The sequence below is a fragment of the Eurosta solidaginis genome, chromosome 3 (assembly GCF_040869045.1).
Source record: "Eurosta solidaginis isolate ZX-2024a chromosome 3, ASM4086904v1, whole genome shotgun sequence".
Classification (NCBI taxonomy): Eukaryota; Metazoa; Arthropoda; class Insecta; order Diptera; family Tephritidae; genus Eurosta; species Eurosta solidaginis.
In genome coordinates, this window is record NC_090321.1 from 254,378,298 (window position 1) to 254,388,809 (window position 10,512).

Below are 10,512 nucleotides of genomic sequence, written 5' to 3' on the forward strand. Positions count from 1 at the left end.
ATATACTCTGTGAGCTCTGCTCAACTGAGTATAAAAATACGGTCTCATTTTAGTTATGCAAAATAGCTTTAACTTTTGGTGATAAAAATGGTAGTCATCTAACCTATTATACCTATGTATCACTATTTAACAAAAACATAAGAAACAATTCCAATTAAATGTTCACTCTCCTTGCCTTTTTTCCAACAAACTCATTTATTAAATAATTTATATTTGATGATGACTTAAGTTTTTCTAAAGTCTCTGCCTCTATAGACAATAGTGACAGGTCTTAGAGGCGTTCCTGTTCCATTGAAATCCTTAAGTAATTTTGTATAAGCTTTAATTTAGAAAAACTTCTTTCAGCATTGCTGTTGGAACCGAAAGGGTCATAAATAAAACGGTGGCAATACGGTTTGTGTAAAATATTAGAATAACATAACCACGGTCTTGGAATTTGTATGCCTACCTTATTGAAATATGAATAATAATAGGCCGAAAAAGATCGGTTACTTTCTGAATATTTTGGAAACGGTTTTTGTGGTTTAAATGGACACAATTTGAAAATTATTTTTCGTTCGCATTCGGTTGGACTTGCACCAAAATGTCCTCTATCTGATAAAACTATATTACAATCTTCAGATATCACACAATCGTTGATTTTGGTTTCTTCTATTTCCGGATGGATATCTGATGAAGAATGTGCTTCAGGAGAATCTGAAAATACAATTGTTAAAAAATAAAAACGAAAGTTTTCATAAATTTCAAAAATAAGTGTTAAATAAATTACTCTACATAAGGTTACGATAAGTGAGTGTAAAGACATCCATCCGCACACTCTTCCCGACCTAAGTAGTACAAAGTCACCCATACGCGCAGCGCAGCCCATGCGCAGCTTTACGAAGATAATTAAAACTGAAGATAATTTATGAACATACGCTTTAAAAGGTTTGTTATTCAAAATCATTCGCAATCAATCACTCGACGTAAGTTGAGAAATCAAATTTAGATTGGATTATCTTCATAAATATAGGTTTTTACGCAGTCACCATACAAAAAGTTGTTTTTTAAGCAAAATCTAACCGAATATCAAGGAAAAACTGTAGGTTAACTTTTGAGGTATATCCACTTTGGTTAACCATTAAATTTAAAGTATATCCTCCATTTTAGGTACAGGGGGTTACTAAGTTTTTCGATTGAGTTTCAGACGAATGTCTGCCATAGTAAAATCATTTAAATAAACAAACCAATATATGTTTGCGAATAATTGTAAATTATTTTACTATGGAAAACAATCATCGGAAACTCAATCGCTATCGCAAAAATATTAATAGTAATCCCCCAGGTTGATGAGATAAATGGGTTGGATAGTAAACATTTTACTTAGGAATAATACTTACCTTTGTAATCACTTACAGAAAGAGCCTGAAAAAATGAAGACATTTTGGGCACTTTTTTTATGACCTCCTCCCTTTTCTGTTTATTTTTTCTTTTCGTAGCTCCGCTCTTTTTTTCACTCATTGTTTTTACAAATCTCTACTAACACTATTTAATCAGGAGAACAGATTGTTTATATTGTATTACAATGTCACTCACAATTAAAATAAACACTAATCTCCGTGGTTCGTGCACTCAGAGAAAAAATCGTTCTAAAACGAACGAAACAAGTTCAAAATTAAGAACATTCGTTGACAAAAGTCTGTTAAGTACGTTTTTTCTTAACTCGTGACCGATGGGCTTGTTTTAAGAACAGTTTTTCCAAGCACACCGTTCGTATTTTATGACCACTTTGGTATTGATGTGTGAACCCTTCTGTGCTCATTTCAAGCACTACTTGTGCTTAAAATAAGATTTTTCGTTCTCACGCTTCGAGAACGACTTGTGGTCGATTTAACAGTTTTCGTTCTCAATTCAAGAACGGTTTGGGCTTGCTAATTAATGGGACGGGAAAGTATTTTTTTCAATAAGTACCCATTTATTTTTTATTAATAATAATTTTTTTGTCATAAATAAAAAATATTTATAACAAAAAAATTTCTATTACAGTCCAAAAATTTAAGAAAAAATGCATATTATGCATTTTTCTTATGTTTCTCGTTTTAAGAAATTATTCTTATTTGAAGATGAAATCTGCATATATACTTAAAACATTTCATAACAAGTTTGAGAATTATCTGTGCATAAGTGAATGGAAAAATAATTGAACGAAAAATAAAAGTTAAAAAATTGATTTAAAAAATTTTATAGTTTGACGGTGATCGAACTCGCGCCACGCGATCGCAACCACAATATCATAACCACTGGGCCACTACGACTGCTTCACAGCTTGCGCCAAATGTTGTATTTAACATTGTAGTACACACGAATTTTACCGTTTCTTTTTACTTGAACTTAATTTAAGAACATTGTTCTTAATTTAAGAACATTGTTCTCATTAATAGAACATTTGTTCATGTTTTAAGACCAGCCGTTCTCTTTTCAAGAAAATGGTTGTCAGTTCAAGAACAGGGTTGTTGTTTTGAGAACAGGTCGGTCGTGTTTCAAGAACAAAAAAGTAAGAACATGAAAATCTTGAATTGAGTCCGGTGGTGCTGGATTTTAGAACGGTGTTTTTCTCTGAGTGTATGCAGATTAGACGTATTATTTTACGGGGGTATCCCAGTTGAAGTATACACTCAAAGAAAAACGCCGTTCTAAAATCCAGCACCACCGGACTCAATTCAAGCTTTTCATGTTCTTACTTTTTTGTTCTTGAAAAACGAACGGCCTCTTCTCAAAACAACAACCTTGTTTTTGAACTGACAACCATTTTCTTGAAAAGAGAACGGCTGGTCTTAAAATATGAACAAATGTTCTATTAATGAGAACAATGTTCTTAAATTAAGTTCAAGAAAAAAGAAATGGTATAATTCGTGTGTACTACAATGGTAAATACAACATTTGGCACGAGCTATCAAGCAGTTGTGGTGGCCCAGCGGCTGTGACGTTGCGGTTGCGATCGTGTTTGCGCGAGTTCGATGACCGTCAAACTCTGAAGTTTTTTAAAACAATTTTTTTATATCCTATTTTTTTAACTCTTATTTTTCGTTGAGTTCCATTCACATATGCACAGGTAATTCTCAGTCTTGTTATGCAATGTTTTAAATATATATTCAGATTGCATAATCAAATAAGAAGAATTCCTCAACAAGAGAAATATATGAAAAAATGCATAATATGCATTTTTTCTAATCTTTTGGAATTTTAATAATAATTTTTTTGTAATTAATATTTTTTATTAATGACAACAAAATTATTTATTAATAAAAAAAAATTTATAAATGGGTACTACTTGAAAAATTCCCCACTCTCCCCAAAGATCAAGCACAAACCGTTCTCGAAGCGTGAGAACGAAAAATCTTATCTTAAGCACAAATAGTGCTTGAAATGAGCACAGAAGGTTATACATCAATACCAAACTGGTCATAATATACGAACGGTGTGCTTGGAAAAACTGTTCTTAAAACAAGCCCATCGGTCACGAGTCAAGAAAAAACGTACTTAACAGACTTTTGTCAACGAATGTTCTTAATTCTGAACTTGTTCGTTCGTTTTAGAACGATTTTTTCTCTGAGTGTATGACTGAAACTGGGTAATTCCGCAGCCAACGGAAATAACAGATGTAGTGCAGGGTGTTGTCAACTTTTGAACGGGAAAAAACAATTTGTTTTCAATCTTGTCATTTCAGAAGTAAAATAAAATTGGGAAGTTTTTATTATTCTTGCACGCACCTTGGGGCCCTCGTGGTTTGAGGGTCCCGTATAATTGATACGATGGTAGCTACGCCCCTGATTTTACTGTTAATGTGTTATTATATAGTTTACAGATCAAAATTATAATTGTGTAGTAGGAGAATTTTAACTTGCCTCTTGAAGTCAATCATATTAACATATATCTTAACATTATCAGGCAGTTTATTAAACAACCTTACACCATAATTACGTATAGAATTTGTGCTCCTTTGCGTTCGGAAATAGTTGATATTGGATTCGCTGTGAAGTTTAGGTCAATATTATGTTTTGTTAGATTATTTTTATCAGGGGAAGAAAGCATGCGGAAGTGAGCTATTGAAACCCCTGGTAATTCGCAAACAAATTTGACCGATACACACCTCGACCTCAACATCCAGCATCAGCTATGATCGTCAACATCTTGAAATACGATATGGTATGGGATGTTGAAGCCATTTCCAGGTACATACATATGTCAAGAGAGTTTCAATTACCTGGGGTTCACAACCTTTGTATTGTCTAATTTGTATTTTCTGGGAAGCCGAAGGTGGGGAAATGGTTGGGGACATCTTTTCTTAGGAGCAGTATTTACATTATTTCTTGTCTTGAAGAATAAAATTTTAATTTATTTTTTCTGAACTTCATGAATGAAAAAATGTGAGTATGTGAAAAAATAAAATCTTCAATGAAAAATAACATATTAACAAGTATAAAATTCATTATTCAGTCAACAAAGATAGTCCGAAAAGATTCAGAAAGCTGAATGAAAATTTATTAAAAATTTTTGATCACCTAAAGTAAACATACACTCAGAGAAAAAATCGTTCTAAAACGAACGAAACAAGTTCAAAATTAAGAACATTCGTTGACAAAAGTCTGTTAAGTACGTTTTTTCTTAACTCGTGACCGATGGGCTTGTTTTAAGAACAGTTTTTGCAAGCACACCGTTCGTATTTTATGACCAGTTTGGTATTGATGTGTGAACCTTCTGTGCTCATTTCAAGCACTATTTGTGCTTAAAATAAGATTTTTCGTTCTCACGCTTCGAGAACGACTTGTGGTCGATTTAACAGTTTTAGTTCTTAATTCAAGAACGGTTTGGGCTTGATCATTGATGGGAGGGGAAAGTATTTTTTTCAATAGGTACCCATTTATTTTTTATTAATAATAATTTTTTGTCATAAATAAAAAATATTTATAACAAAAAATTTTTTATTATATTCCAAAAATTTAAGAAAAAATGCATAATATGCATTTTTTCATATGTTTCTCTTACTGAGAAATTATTCTTATTTGACAATGTAATCAGCATATATACTTAAAACATTTAATAACAAGTTCGAGAATTATCTGTGCATATGTGAATGGAAAAATAATTGAACGAAAAATAAAAATTAAAAAATTGCTTTAAAAAATTTTATAGTTTGACGGTGATCGGACTCGCGCCAAGCGATCGCAACCACAACATCATAACCACTGGGCCACTACGACTGCTTCACAGCTTGCGCCAAATGTTGTATTTAACATTGTAGTACATACGAATTTTACCGTTTCTTTTTACTTGAACTTAAATTAAGAACATTGTTAATTTAAGAACATTGTTCTCATTAATAGAACATTTGTTCATATTTTCAGACCTGCAGTTCTCTTTTCAAGAAAATGGTTGTCAGTTCAAGAACAAGGTTGTTGTTTTGAGAACAGGTCGGTCGTGTTTCAAGAACAAAAAAGTAAGAACATGAAAATCTTGAACTGAGTCCGGTGGTGCTGGATTTTAGAACGGCATTTTTCTCTGAGTGTATTTGATTCAAATATGATTCCAAAATGTGATTGAAAAGCTATATTGAGTTTTTGATCATCAAAAGTATTCATATTTGATTATATATTTTGTTCAATTGTATGATAATTCATAATTTAGTCAGAAGGAGTAATCAAATTGTATTGATATGTAGGGAAATTCAAAACTTAAATACCTAAATGCTGAGTGGGTATGAACAATTTTCATTCCAGACCTTGAAAATTGCGAGAGGCAAATAAAATAAATAAAATAAATGTAAGGCGCGATAACCTCCGAAGAGATCTAAGGCCGAGCTTCTCTTCCAATTTGCGTCGTGCTCCTATTGATTTTCCCTACAAATCGGCCGGACGGGACCTACATGTTTTATGCCGACTCCGAACGGCATCTGCAAGGCAGATGAGTTTTCACTGAGAGCTTTTCATGGCAGAAATACACGCGGAGCGCTTGCCAAACACTGCCGAGGGGCGACCCCCTTAGAAAAATTTTCTTCTAATTGAAAAACCTTATTTCTAAAATTTTGATGTTGCTTTGCCCGAGGTGTGAACCCAGGGCATACGGTGTGGTAGGCGGAGCACGCTACCATCACACCACGGTGGCCGTGGTGGAGAGGCAAATACATAATAATAATAATACATATTAAAAAACAAATTAATAATTTTAAATAATTTGCAACCAAAATATTCCATACGCAAATTTACCAACTCTTATTCATTAAATTTATATCTCAATTATGTGCTAGATAATATCAATTGCCTTTTGTTTACTACGCTCATTAGCGCCCTTACTTCCCCACAAAATGTTTTGCATATTTTAAAGAAATCATTTGTTTTTAATTTGATTTTTGACCCCAACACAGTCTGCTACTTGGCTACTAACGCTATTACGCTTCAACGCTTCAACGCTTCAACGCTTCACGTTCCATATGGTCAATACGTAATCAATTCTATTCGACAAGTTTATTAATTTTTTGGCCCGTTGGCAAAGCAAGCCAGTTAGTAAGTTTGGATGTAAATGCTAGCGGTAAAAAATCGCCAAATAGACATGAAGACATGAGAAGCCCCATTGTTAGCTTATTGAATATACAAAGTAATGTAAACAAATATACAGTTATGTGTACATATGTATTTGTATATTCGGAAGATATTGAAGATGAAAATTTGGAGTCACATTACGCTTTTATGTGTTTGCTTTCTTTAATTTTTAGTGTTAATTAACATTACAGCAAACTTGTAGATAAATTTGTATAAAAATATATATAATTCTTATTATATGGTTGCCTTAACAAAGAAAGGACAAGACATTAATGACCGGTTTTTCAGTAGTTGGTTAAGCTAAGCTTAAACTCTAGTCAAATTTAAACTCCAGTTAAACTACTGAGCAGTTTCTCAGTAACAGTTTAAGGCCGCCTTTTGAGTACGCTTCTTTGTACGACGACAGCTGGATTTTGCTTACCCAACAAACATTTAAAAAATATTTCTCCAGCCAAATATATATCAAGTTTCTAGTTAGTTAATCTTAAACCAGATAGTTCTCGAGTTGATATCCAACGTCATTGGCATTTTTAAATTATTATCCAACCTTTCAGAGATTTTGAGAAATGTACAGTTCTCAAATGAATATTCAAGACGTTTCTCCAGTTGATAGCAGTAATAAAGCGTAATTTATTAAAAGTAAATTATACATATATATTTTATTTTATTTTCGTGAAAATTCTGTAGTATTGGAATCTTACACTTGAGTCCAGTCAAAGAACCAAAAGTTGAGAACTATTATTTTTTCAACTTAAATAATACCATCTTTTGCTGAGCTTAAGCGGCCGATCTGGCAGCGTTAAACTCTAGTTAACCGATCGGTGATTTGCATTCGTTCGAACTGGCGTCGAATATACCCAACAAGCATTTGTGTCTGCGTACCATTAGAGCTCATGATGATAACTAGCATACCTCTAAAATCTCAGTGTATGGTGTACTAACTACAAGTTGAGCCACTGTTTCGCAACAACTCTTGAGATTTTAGAGGTATGCTAGTTATCATCATGAGCTCTAATGGTACTCAGACCCAAATGCTTGTTGGGTATATTCGACGCCAGTTCGAACGAACGCAAATCACCGATCGGTTAACTAGAGTTTAACGCTGCCAGATCGGCCGCTTAAGCTCAGCTTAAACTTCAGTTAAAGTAGACTGAATAACTGCAGAATAAGTTTAAGCGTAGTTTAACTGACAAACTGAGTTGAACTTGTACTGAAAAACCGGGCCTAAGTTCGTGCTGTTAACATAGCTAAAATTATAAATATAGAATCTGAAAAAGAAGCGCAAAAACAACACCGATTCAGAAAGGTTTCGAGATAAAATTTCCAGAAAATGTAGAGCCGATTAGGAAAAGATGTCCTGTTGCGCTTAAAGTGACCCCAATCTAATCTTATCTGCAATCCAAATTTTTAAGAATTCGAGAACTTAACACTGATTAATAATAACTGTTATTCAATTATTATTTTTTGTTCTTAGAGAAAAACTGAAAAGAAGGGAACGCACTTTACCGGCATATTGCGATAAAACCATTTCAATAACCGCCACGTAATCATCGACGAACAATAGTATATTTTTTGTTATACTATATGTTTATGGATGAGTTATCGGTTTGTTATCGACGGGTTACGGATGTGTTATCCATTTCTTATCGGCGAGTTATCGGTTGTTTAGAGTTATAGACGCGTTATCGATTTGTCATCAAAGTGATGCTATCGTTAGCAAAGTTTGTCGATGGGTTATCTACTACCTAAAAAATAAATCGATAACTATCGAAAAGTTATCAGAGTTTAACCAATTCGTTAACGATCTATTTTAGAAAAGTTATCGATTTGTTACCAAAAATTCATCGATTTGTTATAGAGAAATTATCGATTTCTTATCGGAGTGCTATCAATTTTTTCGGCGTACTATCGTTTTATTATCGAAGACTCATTGGTTTTGAATGAAACAAATACTTTAATATAAAATCGATAATATATATGCAATTCGCAATTTGGGTTTATTCAGATATCGCTCCTTCTACATTTTCTCGAAGGGGAGCCCATTGGATTGCTCAAATGGCTTATAATTGAATACTGAATAGTTGTGATGGATTGGGGCTTATTATATATCTCAGCTTAGTCAAAAGTCCAAGTATGGGCGGGTATTCCAAACATCGCCAATACTGAAAAGCCATACAATGTACCCTAATTCCGGCTACAAAGTCCTGCGTTCTCCTATACAAACGCTGAACTAACACAATTTTTTGGTGGATAAAGCAATAAAAAAGATAGATTTCGACCACAACTGTACTGTGCGACTCTTTACTATGGCAAAGTTCCAAAATACTAATTCAAAGTGTGGCTCAACACTCTTGTAGCCGTTTGGAAGTCTTCTATTCGTCAAAAGACTTTTTTTAGTTGCAGTCTGAAACTTGAATATTTGGGCTGTCGTATATGTAGTTTAACAGCAATTTAAAATTTCTCTTTTCAAATTAAATAATTGCAATTGTGTGTAATTGTATGTGAAAATCAGGGCCGTATTAACAAGTAGGCAGAATAGGCAGTTGCCTTGGGCCCCCGATTTTATGGGGGCCCCGAAAAATGAAAAAGACTTCTAAAGCTTTCTTACAAACATAAAAATCTAGAGAGTGAAAGAAAAATATAATCAGAACTGAAAATAAATTTTACGCAAATAAATAAAACTCAACTGACCGCAATCAATAGGCGACGACCGACAAACTAGACAAGGTGCCTAAAGAGGGCATTTCCGACTCAATTTATGAGCGTAAAAAGAAGTGTATGGAAGTGAAAAGAGATTATATTGAATAATAAAAAAGGTTTATAACTTTTCTTCAGTTAGAAGGTCATACTGGTGAAAGTCTAGCGGATCAAATTTTAAAGTTTCTTATTGACGACTGTGGTTTAGATATTCAGAATTGTAGAGGACAATAATACGGCAACGCATTAAACATGTCCGGGAAGTATAAAGGTGTGCAATCAAGAATATTGAGTTTGAACGAGAATGCGATCTATGTTCCCTGTTCCGCATGCTGGAAGTGATGTTTTTATGCAGTAGATTTTTTCGCCATTATGCAGACATTATATAATTTTTTTCCGCTTCCACCTATCGTTGGGGCGTATTAAAAAATAAAATAAGCAATGAGAAAACTTTTAAGACATTTTCAACTACACGCTGGGAAGCACATTCGAACGAATGCAGTTTACGATTCATTTGATATCATAATAGAGTCTCTAGAAATAATTGCTGATGATGAATCACAAAATACTGATACTCGTTATGAGGCGACGTGTATCGCGAATAAAATGCAAAAGTTCGAATTTGGATTCATGTTGATTTTATGGAACTCTATTTTGACTACTATACGTTCAGTGAGTAAGTCATTGCAATAGTGAAAAAGAAGACTTGCAGACGTGTGGCTTTTTGTACGGATTGTTAGAAGCGAGTTTAGTTTCATTCCGTGAAAAATTCAATGATTTCGAGGAAAAAGCCAAACAATTAAACGTACTCGTCGTAGAAAAAACCGATCTAATGATTATTTTAGGACAAAAGGTCTCCTCGAAATCATCAATAATCTTCACAGTGAAATCAAACGAGGTGCGAAAGTGTATATGGAAGTTTCAGAGAAAATTGCATTTCTCATCAACTTTTCTCAAAATGATGGAGACCTCCACGAAGCTATAAATAACTTAGTTCACTTTTATTCTAGAGATTTGGAAGAATTTTTCATTGAAATGAAATAATTCCAAAGTTATGTGAACTCCAGAGACACTGATGTACAAAAAACTCATAGTCATTGTATACGATTCTAGCGGAAGATCAATTAGCCGATGTATGTCCTAGCACAGAAATAGCTCTTCGGATTTTTTTAACATTAATGGTCACAAATTGTTCTGCCAAACGATCCTTCTCGCAATTAAAAAGAATCAAAGCTGCTGA